The sequence below is a fragment of the Tupaia chinensis genome, unplaced genomic scaffold (assembly GCF_000334495.1).
Source record: "Tupaia chinensis unplaced genomic scaffold, TupChi_1.0 Scaffold147608_1, whole genome shotgun sequence".
Taxonomy (NCBI): domain Eukaryota; kingdom Metazoa; phylum Chordata; class Mammalia; order Scandentia; family Tupaiidae; genus Tupaia; species Tupaia belangeri.
The window spans coordinates 876,846-891,701 of record NW_006207460.1 but is presented as its reverse complement, the minus strand read 5'-3'; the positions used below and the strand labels follow the sequence as shown (position 1 = coordinate 891,701).

Sequence of the window (14,856 nt, the reverse complement as noted above, 5' to 3'; positions counted from 1 at the left end):
CTATGTGGGAGTCCAGCAGCATAACCATTACACCCTCTGATGGTCTGGGCAGTTTGCATTTGTAACAGAGAAACCTATTATTGAGGGCAGGATGAGGCAACCTGTGAAGAAGCCAAAGGACAGCAAAGCCAGAGTGACCACTACCAAGAGTGACCACCATCCCACTAGGAATCTAATCCATTTCAGGGTTAGAGAAGATAATTCAGATCAGAGGAATTTTTTCATCAGTGTTAGGGCAAAGGGTGCTTCCTGTACTGGCATCAGGACAAGGAGGCTACTCCTTGGTGACACAAATCCATGAAACCCTCAGGATCAGATAGCAGTAATGAAACTTGGCCCCTTCCTTACTTCATTTTCTTGAACCTCACTCTATGGCAAGGCAGGGAGCACTTAGGAAGGGTCCCATGTCCATGTCATCATCACCACTAATCAGTATTTAGTAAACATTCCACATTATTAAGACCCCTGTGGCATCTCAGGATACAAGAAAGCGGAGGTCTCCACATTTGAGAGGATCCAAATCTAGATGAGGGAGATAGCAACATGCACCAGAAAATACACACTAAGAGGGCCTGATGGTGGCACAGTGGTGAAACATGACACTCTGTGAGGTGGATGGACTCAAATGGGACAGTTCCAGGTCACTGTCTGGAGACCTCTCAGAACGCCAAGCATGCATGTGCCTGTTACCTGGGACTAGCTGAGACTAGCAGCAGACCATGGCACTGAGACCCTGTCAGGGGTGCTATGTCTCTGTTCTTTTAGCTTTCTCTCTCCCTCTCTCTCACACAGTCATGGAGGAAAAAAATAAATACAACCTTTAAAAAAAAAAAAAGAAAAGAAAAGAAAAGAAGGTAAACCATAGCCACTTCATCATTGTAATGATAGGTGTTTCGGATTTAAAAACCATCAAAAGAATAAGAGCAAGGCTAGAACTTCACGAAATTAGCCCCAGAGCAGCATGCTGTAGGAAGGTACTCCATACAGAATTGAAAGGGACTCTCTTGAGCTAGAAATGAGGATATACTTGAAAGGTCAGAAATAGAGTGACCCAGGCCTTATTTCCTATCAGCAACTGAAGAGAAAGAAAAATTCTGGAGATGCCTGGCCACAGGGTCCATCTAGGGAGACAGAATCCCACACAGATGAACTTGTAAGCTGACGGAGGATTCCTGTGAAGCAAGGATGAAGAGCAGGCGTTCAGAAATTGGACCTGATGGGGTGGGCAAGTGATGAGTCATCAAGTGTCTCAGTAATAACTCAAAGTCTCCTCCAATCTCATGCAAAATATAAGATCCTGAAACTAGAATTCAAGCCTGCAGATGATAAATAAGTGCGTTAAATTTGCCACCAGTCAGATGGTATCAGAGCCTATCACTGGAATTTACCTTTATTTAAGAATATGAAGAAGGGGATCAGCAGATGACGTAGTGGTTATGTCATTGGACTCCCACATGGCCAACTGTGGTTCAAGTCCCAGAACCAGTGGCTTGGAAATCACACTGGGTGTGTGTGTGTGCACACACCCAAGATCCTGGGAGGAGAATGGAAGAGAAGGGATTGTAGCATGGCCATAACCCCAGAGAGTGACTTCTCACTTTCCCTCTCACTGTGTCTGTCTGTTTCTCTGCTGCAAGTGCACACACCCTAAGGAAAACTTCTTAAATAAAAAAAAAAATAATTAAAAAAAAGGACCAGCTCAGCATTGCAGATATAATGTATTGTTCAAATTATCTTGATCCATATGGAAGATGGCAGGCTCAGTTCCCCAGTTGACCTTTTCATACCAAGGCATGTATGTAAATGATCCTGGCTGGTTGGGAAGGACTAGATGGAATCAAGATGTAAAACCCTGTTGGGGTGCTTGTCTTTCTCTCTGTCTCTCACTGTCATGAAAAATAAACTACACACACACCCACACCCACACACACACACGCACACACAAACATCTATCAATATATCAATTGAGGCTGACCCTGTGGCCAGTGGTTAAGGAAACCAGATCCCATATGGCCAACCATGTAGTTCAAATCTCTGATCCAGCAGCTTGAAAAACACATTAGGGGACCACAGTTGGCATAATGGTTATGTCACTAGACTCCCATGTAGTCAACCATGGTTCAAGTCCCAGACCCAGTGGCTTAAACTCACGCCAGGAGGCGTGCATGTGTGCCCAAGATCCTGAGAGGAGAATGGAGGAGAAGGGATTGAGGCATGGCCATGCCCTAAGGGGGTGGTGATTTCTCGCTTTCTGTCTCTCTGTCTTTCTGATGAGTGCATGTGTCCTATAGCAAAACAACAACAAAAAATCACATTGGGCAAGTGTGCATAGATATATGCCCCAAATCCCCAAAGGATGGAGAAATGGAGAAGGGATTGTGGTGTGACCATGCCACATGAGAGGTGATTTCTCCCTCTCTGTCTCTCTCTGGCAAATGCATGTGCCCATGCAAGTAAAAATTTTAAAATATACAAATGTGGGCCAGCAGGTGGTGTGGTGGTTAAAGGCGCTGGACTCTCACATAGCTGACCAGGGTTCAAGTCCTAGACCTGGTGGCTTGCTTTCTCACTTTCCCTCTCTCTCTTTCTCTGTCTCTCTCTGATCAAACTGGAAAATAATAATAATGATGATAAATAAAGTTAAATAAAATAATTCTTAAAAAAATACACAAATGTGATGTGATACTTTTACACATACAAACTTATAAACTAAGAATCATACCTGCTATAATTTCTACAGTTAAATGTGAAAGATTGGAATGACTGCAATGAGAAGACACAGACATAAAAGTCCTATAGTATTATATAGGAATATAGAACAAGATCTGATCTACCCAGAGTCGACAGAAAATCCCTGGACACATTGAGAATGCACGAAGTTTTTCTTTCTCTTCATTGCTCTCTACCCGTAGGCATCCCTATAGGGGACTCAAGTAAATGCTTTATGAGTTACTCTTAGCATCTGTAAGTTATGATGAAATGCAACTTAAAAAAGCTTTGCTCTTTCCCAAGGCTATATGTTAGTGCTCAGGTGGACAAGGTAATAGGAAAAAGGAGGAGATTTAGCCACTGAGTTTCCACTTTGTGTCAGATATGGTGGATACTATCAATATTGAAATTACTCTGTTCCTGTCCTTGAACTGTCACCATCCTGTAGGAGGGATGGACATACCAACAAATAATTAAATACCCAGTGATGTGCTATGACAAAAGTGGATAAATGCTCTAGAAGCTCAGAGGATCAAATGACAAGTTCTGTCTCAGGAAGTTGGAAAAAGCTTTACAGAGAGAGTTGTGTGGGTTTTACAGGATGAGTAGGAGCTCCACAATGGGTAAGAAAGAGAAGAACATTCTATAAAGTGGGAATAGTATGAATACAGCATGGAGAAAAATAGAAATGGTAAGCTTGCAATGGAGGCGTGAAATAGACGTTGGTAGAAAATTAGTCTTCTACAGTGAAAATCTCTCCAAAAAAAAAAAGAAAATTAGTCTTCTAGGATTTTCACAGGATTAATTAAATTACAAGGGGAACCTAAGTGATTTTGCAAATTCACTAGTAGGTAAGGAACTATCAGTATTTTTAAAGCTCAGAGTTGGGATTCAAGGGTAAGTGGATTGTCACAACAGATGAAACCTTGATCGCTCTCAGTAAAAAGATGTTCTGCCTTGAATTGGCCCCTATGATTTTTTTTTAAAAAATTGCTATAAGGTGTATGCACTCACTAGAAAGAGACAGAGAGAGAGACAGAGAGGCAGAGAGAGAAAGAGAAACCATCCCCCAGCAGGGATGGACAGGCACCACCCCTTCTCCATTCTCCTTGCAACAGATGAAAACTTGAACACACTCAGTGAAAAAGATATTCTGAAAATAAAAAGATATTCTGCCTGAAATTGGCCCCTATGATTTTTTTTTTTTTAAGTTTGCTATAGGGAGGCTGGCAGGTGACATGGTGGTTAAAGGCACTGGATTCCCACATGGCCAACCGAGTCCCAGACGTGGCAGCTTGTTTTCTTGTTTTTCCTCTCTCTCTCTCTCTCTCTCGCCAAATAAGAACAAATAATAATAATAACAAATGGAATTAAATAAATAGATAATTCTTTTTAAAATAAAGTTTGCTATAGGGTGTGTGCACTCACTGGAGAGATGGGGTAGGGGGCAGGGGGCAGGGATGGAGAGAAAGTGATAAACCACCCCCCAGCGGGGATGGGCACACCGTACTTCCCTTCTCTTCCATTCTCCTCTCGGGATTTTGGACACACATGCACATGTGCCTCATGTGTTTATATAGCTGCCAGGTTCAGGACTCAAACCACAGTCGGCCATATGGGATCTAGCCTCCTTAACCTCTGCGTCGGCTGCTGGCTCATGCCCCCTGTGATTTTTAACCAAGATAGGCTATCCACATGATGAACACAGAAGGGGTAGACGTTCACATATTCACCACAAAAGAACCTCTGAGATACACCGAAGGAAAAAAGTCACATGTCAGGTGCTGTATGTCATATGCCGGAGACCACACAGAGATATGACACATTGATCTACCTTTAGCAAATCTAAGGCAAACTTAAAGCCTCAGGGAAAACCAGTTTTCTCTGTTTATCTCTTTAAGAGCTTCTCACTTAAAGCACTAATAGGTTTTCCTTCCTCAATAATAGCCAACTTCAGTAGTTTTCTTCATTTACCAGGTGAGCAGCTTCCAGAGTAAACACTATAGTCTAATAGCCACATTCCAAGAGGCTGCATAAAACCTAGGAACTTAGAGGAGCTCAGCCTTGAACATGGATCTTCGGGGTCATTTCTTTTCAGGCCCTACTCCTTTCCTGTCTTTGCCCTGAAGAAACAGGCAGTGTGGAAGAGGGCTATTCTTGTCTACTAAGATCAGTATAACTTTAATCCATGGCAACTTCAGCTAAAAACATGGAACAAGAAGAAAATAAGCCCCAAAACTCCAGAGGATTTTTTTCCTAATAACGTGTCTCAAGATTTATTGAAACATCTAAATCTCATTTTCAGCACATTAAAGATCTGGGTTTCAAATGTACAGGTTATGTATTTTGTAATGTATTTCTGATAGAATTCAGGGATCAGGAAAAAAAAAGGATATTATTATTGATAGGTTCTTTGAGGGTGAAGAAAGGCGGTGTTAAAAAACTGACTTCGACTAAAAAAGAAAGGTAATTTGGTTTTAATCTTCAAATAAAAAGTGCATTTGATTTTGAAAAACCATCACCGAGACTCACATTTTTGTGCTTAACAACCACCTTGAAATTGGTCTGCCTCCGAGGACAGCATGATTCTGGGCTACCTTAGCATGAATGATTTATGACATTCATGAACTTGGCAACTACATCAGTTTTTCTAAATCTGGCACCCAACACCACCTGCATGTTAAGTGAAGATTTATGATTTATAAAACTCACCTCATTATGCAGAGGTACATGAATTGTCTTATATGTGTAATCTATAACTCCCAAGACAGATAAGAAGACAGCTATGTCACAGAATTTATAGCTCCTTCCTGCTAAAGCTGAAGTTTTGGAGAAAAACTAAAGAAATAACTGGCCTTTTGGAGAAAAATTGCTTTAGCTACCCATTAAACCCCCAAATGATGAAAAGGCTATAGCCCACCACTATATCTTACACGAACAAAGAGGCTAACAGCGAAAGTCACTTTAATCACAGCACTGAACTATGTCTACATTTGAGCGCTGCAGTAATAGATAGAACCTAAGTGACTCCTTGGAAATATCAAGCACTCTGTCAGTTTGATTTTTTCCCCCCAGTTTGGTGTCTGAGGCCTCTTGCTGAGATTTCTCAATTGACTCAGTCAGACCCACAGATGCAGACTTCAGATAAGATTATTCAATACCTTGTTGTGTTCTGTGTACACCCTCAAAGTGAAAAAAATCAAATGATGATTTGGGTTCTGAAATGCACTTGTTTTCAGAGATATTTTAGAAATGTAGCAGATCTCTCCCTTGCCCTACAAAAAAAAAAAAGTGAAAGCACAGAGGATTCAGTGGAATAAACTTATATTTCTCAAGAAAGAATAAGATTATATATTTAAAATGACAAGCATAAAGGACCAGGTTGACATGCAGAAATAATTAGACAAGATAATGCTAAGTAAAAAAAAAAAAAAAAAAAAAAAAAAAAAAAAAAAAAAGCAAAACACGAAGTGACAGAAAAAAATGATTTCAAGCTAGAGATTTCCCATAGTACAAAGCTAAATGAAAACACTGAAACTCAAAATAATTTATTTTCAAATTTCCCTATCAATCAGGAAATAGACAAATACACATGTCTACTGACTGTTCTGAATCGAAGAAACACCCTGTCTCTCCCTCCTCTGCAGAGCTCTCAAAGGAATACCAACCTTTAAATACCGAAGCCACAGAAGAAAGCTGGAAATGTAAAAAGTCTTCAAGTGAGGTGAGAAAATTACCTGAGAGAAAGGAATGAAAGGAACCTACTTCAAATTTTAATAACTAAATATATCTCTCAGGGAGATTATTCCTCGGCTATTTAGTTAGCCACTTGAGTTCTGAAATGTGTGAGGGATTTGCCCCCCATTCTATTTTGTGCTCTGTTAATACCTCTGTCTGCTTGTCCCAAGGAGGTTGCTCTAACTTGTGGAAATGATGCTCCACTCACAACATGGTACCAGAGCAATGAATAAGAAAGCAATATAAAAAACCCACCCATGATGGAACAGGAAAATAAAGTCTGTTTGGCAAGTGGGAATACTTTTAAAAGTTTGTGGGCAGGTAGTGTGGTGGTCAAGGTGATGGACTCCCACATGCCTGACGACAGTTCGAGTCCCAGACCTGACAGCTTGAAAATCAAGCTGGGTATGTGTGCATGTGTGCATGCAAGCATGCCCAAAATCCCAAGAGGAGAATAGAAGAGAAGGGATTGCGGTGTAGTCATTCCCCCTGGGGGGGTGACTTTTCACTTTCCCTCTCACTGTTTTTTCTGTCTCTCTCCAGTGAGCACACGTGCCCTATAGCAGAACCTTAAAAAAAAAAAAAAAGTTCATGGGAAAATGTAATTAGAATATGAGTTCATTTTAGTGCTCCCCCAAATTTAAATCTACGGTTTTTGCATAATGCATTTTTTAAACATTTATCTATCTATCCATCCATCTATCTATTTGTTGTGATTTTCAGACTGCCAGGTCCATGACTTCAACTACCATCAGCCACATGGGAGTCCAGCACCTCAACCACCACATCACCTGCCAGCCCCCATAATGCAATCTTCCATGAACTTTTGAAGACACCCCTAATTTATCTAAGAGCAGAACATATGCACAAATAGACCCATGGGGAAAAATTGCATCTGGGTTCAGGGATTCAGTTACCACTTCTCCTTAGAGCTGTATGTTGACACTTGACCACTCAAATACAGATGCCGGGGGCAGGCAGTTGGTGTGGTGGTTGAGGAGCCAGACTCCCACATGGCAGACCATGGTTCAAGTCCTAGACCTGGCACCCTGCTTTCTATCTCTCTCTCTCTCTCTCACACACACACACACACACACACACGCACACACACACACGCACACACGCACACACACACACACACACACTGTCCCTCTCTGGTCAAATTAAATAAATGAGTAAATAAATAAAGCTAAATATAATTTTTTTTTTTTTTTTTTTTATAAAAATACAGATGCTGTTCCTTAGGGTTGTGGATACAGGTGTTCTACAGGCTGTCTTTCATCCTGAGTGGTCTCCTTAGCTTGAGCCACAGAGTCATGTGATAATGGGATGATAGAGAAGTATGCTAGCACCATATAGACCTACACGAATGCACACATCCCTGCACGCATCTTCATGTACAACCTGGGGCAAAGTAGACTTTCTTTTGGGAAAAGGAAGATCACAAGCAGGAAGGCCTCATCTACTGGGTTGTAAGGAAAGTCATAATGTATTTTTTTCTATGCAAAAATGTGTCATGACTTTTCTGACAATCCAATACAATGTCTGTGGAGCTGTCTCTGATTTTGCTAGACTTAGAAATGATTCGTTCTCGGGATCAGCAGTTGGTGTAATGGCTATGTTGTTCAACTCCCATGTAGTCGGCTGCATTTTGAGTGGTGTACCCAGCAGCTTAAACTCACGCCGGGTACATATGCATGTGTGCCTAAGATCCCGAGAGGAGAATGGAGAAGAAGGGATTGCGGTGTGGCCATCCCCCTGGGGGGTGATTTCTTGCTTTCTGTCTCTCTGTCTCTCTCTGTCTTTCTGGTGAGCGCACATACCCTATAGCAAAAACCTCTCAAAAAAAAAGTATTCATTCTCCTATGGAGGAGAGCTATTTATAAGACTCTCGGCAACTGATATACTCACAGATGCTCCCTTCTCTGAAAGAAGTGGTCACAGGTTTCCTTCCAGGTAAACAAGCTTGCTTCAGGTCATGACATGTATACACACACACACACACACACACACACACACACATACACACACAGAAAGAGAGTCATGTCCCCCAAAGCCACTACTGATTATATAAAACAAAGACTTGGCACCTAAGCCAAAGGCTGGGCCTGTGAATTGAATCAGTGATCTTTGAAGCACATCACCCTTTACTAGGCCTTCACTTTGCCCAACTGAGGCACTCCAAGTGATGATGTAATTCCAGCCATACACGGAAAGATGGCAAGGGTGATGCAAGTGACCCAGGAGATATACTAGGTTACAGGAAAAAAATATTCATATCTATTGACATTCATTTTTATCTTTCTCTCTCTCTCTCTCACTGTCTCTCTCCAGTTAATACGCATGCTCTATAGTAAAAATGAAAAGAGAGAGAGAGAGAGAGAAATTAGCCCCCAGCAGAAATGACCATACCACAATCCCTTCTCTTTTCTCCTCTTGTGACTTTGGTCATGCATGCACATGCACCGAACATGTGTTTGAGGCCACCAGGTCTAAGACTCAAACTATGCAGTCAGCATGTGGGATCCAGCTGCCTTTACCTCCGTGTCACTTGCTGGTCCCTATCTTTCTCACTTTTATTTTCTATTTTTATGCATATTTATACACACATGTAGTTAACAAATAGAAACACACACATAGGGAGCTAGATAGTAGCCTGGTAATAAAACACCACACTTTGTGAGGCTGACCCATGAGGGAAGGTTCCAGGTTTATATCCGGACCTCCCTGAGTACACCAGGAATGTAGCTGCCCAGGATCTAGGATTGGCTGAAGTTGAGGGTAGATCGCAGTGTCAAGATCACATTAGGGGTGCTGTTTCTCTCACTCATGGAAGAAACAGCTTAACTTTTAAAAAAAGAAGAATTGGGTCAGCAGGTGGTATAGAGTTTTTAAGGCACTAGATCCTGCATGGCCAACTGCATGACTTGAGTCCCAGACTCAGTGACTCGAAAATTACCCTGGGTTGGAACCAGCAGGTGGCATGGTGGATAGGGCGCTGGACTCCCACACGGCTGATAACAGTTTGAGTCCTGGACCTGGTGGATGGCTTTCTCATTCTCTTTCTTTCTCTCTCTCTCCCTGGTCAAACTTAAAATAATCATAATAAATGAAATTAAAAATTACAATTTAAAAAAAAGAAAATTACCTAGGGCACATGTGTGTGAGTGCCCAAAATCCCAAGAGGAGACTAGAGGAGAAGGGATTGTAGTGTGGCAACCCCCTGGGGGTGATTTCTTATTTCCCTCTCTTTCTGTCTCTCTGGCAAGTATGTGCACCCTGGGGGGGGGGGAAGAACTGGGCCAGTCCATGGGTTAATTAATGTCTTTAATCTAATACTTCAAATAATTAGAGTACTTTGTATTCATGATTAAACTGTTAGCCTATTAGTTGAATACACAAAATAAAAATGACCAAATCATATTTAGCAAGTTTAAAACTAAGGTCTCCAAGGGTCAAAACTATTCACTGTTGTCAGTAGCTATCAGAAAACAAATCATCAGCCTTTCCCACATCAAAAACATTAAATATCAAGTGACTAGACTTACCGAAGCTGGTGGGCCCGTCTGTAATAATAAAGACAGTGAAATGGCATCTTAAGGATTTCATAGGTCTGTCCAAGGACATATCAAGCTCTGTAGTCCCGTTTGTTGACTTCAATGGCATGTCTAAAGAATGAAAAAGATGGGACCAGCAGTTAGCATAATGGCTATGTCGCTGGACTCCCATGTAGTCGACCGCGGTGATTTCTCGCTTTCTGTCTCTCTGTCTCTCTCTGTCTGTCTGGCGAGTGCACATACCCTATAGCAAAAACCTCTTAAAAAAAGGAAAAAGTGGGACCAGCAGTTAGCGTAATGGCTATGTTGCTGGACTCCCACGTAGTCGACCGCGGTTCAAGTCCTGGACCCGGTGGCTTAAATTCATGCCACGTGTGTGTGCGTGCGTGCCCAAGATCCCAAGAGGAGAATGGAGGAGAAGGGATTGCAGCGTGGCCAACCCCACTGAGGGGTGATTTCTCACTTTCTGTCTCTGCCTTTCTGGCAAGCACACGTGCCCTATAGCAAAAACTTCTCCAAAAAAAAAAAATTAAAAAAATAAAAACAAAGAAGCTGAGCTATGAAAAGGCAGGGTCGGGACCAGCAGTTGGTGTAATGGCTATGTCGCTGGACTCCGATGTAGTCGACTGTGGTTCAAGTTCGAGTCCTGGACCTAGTGGCTTAAACTCATGCTGCATGCGTGTGCATGTGTGCCCAAGATCCCAAGAGGAGAATGGAGGAGAAGGGATTGTGGCATGGCCATCTCCCCTGGGGGGTGATTTCTCGCTCTCTGTCTCTCTGTGTCTTTCTGGTGAGCACTGCGCCCTATAACAAAATCCTCTCCCCCCACTAAAAAAAAGAAAAGGGCAAGGTCAGCACAGATGGGAAAATCAAAAGACCATTTCTGAGAAGAAGGTAACTCTAGCTATAGCTTCTGCTGTGGTGATCAAGAAGGAACTACTCCAAAAAAAAAAAAAAAGAAGGAACTACTCCTATTCTTCCAGAACTCTGCCTCTATGGGTTTTGAGACAATGCCAGGCTCTTCCCCAGCTAGTTTTCATTAAATCCTCAACATCTAAGGAAACCTGGACATTTTCTCTCCTGACGGTTGAGGAACAGAGGTGGAGAACCTTAGAAACTGTCTTGTTCGGCTCATGCTGCTATAACAAAATACCATAGACTGGGATCAGCAGTTAGCATAATGGCTATATTGCTGAACTCTCATGTAGCCGACCGCGGTTCAAGTCCCGGACCCGGTGGCTTAAACTCACACCGGGCATGTGTGCGTGCGTGCCCAGGATCCCGAGAGGAGAATGAAGGAGAAGGGATTGTGGCATGGCCATCCCCCTTGGGGGTGATTTCTTGCTTTCTCTCTGTCTCTCTCAGTCTTTCTGGCAAGCGCACACGCCCTATAGCAAAAAGCCTCTCAAAAAACAAAACAAAAACAAAAACAAAAACAAAAACAAAATACCATAGAGTGAATGGCTTAAATAACAGAAATGTATTTCTTACAGTTCTGGAGGCTAGAAGAGATCAGGGTGCCAATATGGTTGGGTTCTGGTAAGGGCTCATTTCACAGTAGAGAGAGTGATCATCTCTCTCATGTATCTTATAAGGGCACTAATTCCAGCGTGAGGGCCCATCCTCCTGATCGAATTACCTCCCAAAGGACTCACCTCATAATACCATCACATTGGGGGTTAGAGCTTCAATATATGATGTTGGGGAACATGCAAATAATCAGTCCATAACAGAAACCAATGGCTGCTCATGTAGAAAGAGCATGGAATCCAGGCTCATTTTTAAAAAGCTGATATAATTTCTGTAATCATGCTCCTTGAGAAGTGGGGATGATACAGAAGAAGAGAGTATATGACTCAGTGATGTCTGTAAACATTTGAGAAAGGTCCTGTGCTGAATGAATATTTAATATGAAATCCCATGTGTGATTTCTAAAAAGCATACCAAGTGAAAAAGGAGACTGTAGAACAGAAGTTAACACTGTGTGTGACCTTAGGCAATTTATTCTCTTTGTGCTTTTTTTTAAAAGAATTATTTTAATTTTTTATTATTATTTTAATTATTTTTATTTATTATTATTATTTTTAATTTGACCAGAGAGAGAGAGAGAGAGAGATGGAAAGTGAAAAAGCAAGCCACCAGGTCCAGGACTTGAACCACGGTCAGTCATGCAAGAGTTCAGTGCCTTAACCACCATGCCACCTGCCAGCCTTCTCTCTGTTCTTTAAATGGTATGTAAGGTTTTTTTCTGTGTTCCTATAACCTAAGTTCAGGCTCAACTCCTACTTCAAGGTTTTAAGCAGCTGGGCCTGGTATTCAACCGCATAGTCAGCCATATGGGATCTAGTTCTCTTATCCACTATATCACTGTTCCCAGTGTTCCTTTCACTACATCACACTATTCAAGAATAAATTAAAATTCTGGCCCTTTAAACTAAGAAAATTGGGGCCAGTAGGTAGCGCGGTGATAGAGGTGCTAGATTCCCACTTGGCCGACTGCAGTTCAAGTCCTGCACCTAGCAGTTAGCCTTCTCAGTTTCTCTCTGTCTCTCTCTGGCAAGCACACATGTCCTATAGCAAATTTAAAAACAGTAATAATAACTGGGGCCAGCAGGTGGCGTGCTGGTTAAGGTGGCTGGACCCCCACATGGCTGACCACAGTTGAGTCCTGGACCTGGCAGCTTGCTTTCTCACTTTCCTTCTCTCTCTTTCTGTCTCTCTCTGATCAACCTAAAAGAAAAATAAAAAATAAAATAATGACAATAAAATAAAAAAATAGTAATAATAATGATTAATAAAACAACATTTTTAAAAATTATCTTTTTTGGAGAGAGAAAGAGAGAGATTTCTGCTATAGGGAGCTTGTGCTCACTGGAGAGAGACAGAGAGACAGAAAGTGAGAAATCACCCCCCCCCAGGGGGGGATGGTCACGCCACAATCCCTTCTCCTCCATTCTCCTCTCAGGATCTTAGGCATGCACGCACATGCGCCCGGCATGAGTTTTAAGCTGCCAGGTCTGGGATTCAAATCACGATCTACGATGTGGGAGTCCAGTGATGTAACCATTATACCATCTGCTGGTCTTTAAAAAGTTCTTTAAAAAAAAAAAAACTAGAGCCAGCAGGTGACGTGGTGGTTGCAGCCCTGAACTCCCACATGGCCGACCTTGGTTGGAGCTCTGGATCCAGTGACTTGAAGCTCTCTCAGTTTTTCTCTCTGATTAAACTGAAAGAATAGTGATAATGAAATAAGATTGAATAAACAATTATTTTTAAAAATCTAGAAAAGGCTCTTTTATCCTTAAGAATTCAATATTAAATGGATCTTCATGAAAAGATCTCTGGTTTGGTCAGTCAGGGCTACCTCCTCCCTAAACAGGGGCTTCCTGACTGGGTCCTTGACCTATTCAATAGCCAACAGTTTTCCAAACCTGAATGAAAATCCAGGGTGAGATGAACTGGCTGCTTTCTATCTTGTGCAACGAGACTGCATTATCACTGGAATGTAAATGTCCTATCTAATCAAAGTGACATCTTATTTTGATTTATTACTGCCTTTCTTTTCTTTCAAGGTCATCTTCTATATTTCCCTTCTCTCCTATTAGAAGAAAGGTAGTTTGATGGGTTAGGCATTCAGCATAGAATGAAATCTGCTAATTGTCATCACCCCTGGGTACAGAGACATCACCTGACATAATACTTCCTATGCTGCACTGACGACAAACTTTATTGAACCAGGCTTGAGTGGAGTGACACCATGTAATGTACTCTAATATAGGATAGCTAATGCCAAAAGTAGGAACTGTCTCCTGAAATCTGCTGCAGGTACATGAGAAATTTCAAGGAGAACAAATGTGACAATTCCCTGCAGCATGCCACATTTTTATTTCCTGAAGATGGAAGGTACCACAGAAACATATTCATCTTTGGGAAAACTAAATAAACTGTTTTCTGAGTCTCTAGTGTAAAGAGACTTTGTTTTAAAAATATGAACGTGATCCCATGAAGTATATTACAGATTGAATTTACTTCATGGTTGTATTAGAACCTATACTACATTGGGACCAGCAGTTGGTATAACAGTTACGTTGCTGGACTCCCACGTAGTTGACCATGGTTTGAGTCCCAGACCTGGTGGCTTAAAACTCATGCCGTGTGCAGTGTGGCCATCCCTGATTCCTCACTTTCTGTCTCTCTGGTGAGCATACGCACCCTCTAGCAAAAATCTCTTTAAAAAATAAATAAATAAATAAATAAAAACCTGGGGCTGGCAGGTGGTGTGGTGGTTGAGGTACTGGACTCCCACATGGTAAACCATGGTTCATAGTCCTGGACCTGGCAGCTTGCTTTCTCACTCTCCATTTCTCTCTGGTCAAAATTGAAGCATAATGATAATAAATATAATTTAAAATAAATATTTTTTAAAAAAAGAACCTAAACTACATTAAAATTTTAAAAAATATTTCTTCTTCCTTTATTCTTTTTTAAAATTTGCCAGAGGACCACCCTCCGGTTCCCTTTCCCATTGGATCTGAACCTGGTCTTGATGGTCACACAAGGAGGGAGAGAGGAACACTGAAGCCGGCCTCTGGTGGTGTAGCCTGGTTGCACCCTGGGGGTGGTTTCAGACACACCTTCCCTGAAGATAGGGTGGTGCAGGGTAAGGCAGCCGGATCCCACAGGGTGACTCCTTTGTCTTCTAGGCCTATGTTCCTGGGAGCCAGCTCTGCAGAGCTGGGAGACACAGGAAGGGCAACACAAGGAAAAGCAGAATTCCTGGTGGCAACAGCTAATGTAGCTCTGAGTGGTCAATAAAAGAGACTGGCAGTGGAAAAAAAAATATTTACCAGAG

At 41.9% G+C, this 14,856-nt stretch overlaps 1 pseudogene; it reads left to right on the top strand.

The window, feature by feature from the left end:
* Positions 1–14,508: 14,508 nt before the first annotated feature.
* LOC114006418 (uncharacterized) lies at positions 14,509–14,638 on the top strand (annotated as a pseudogene).
* Positions 14,639–14,856: the final 218 nt, after the last annotated feature.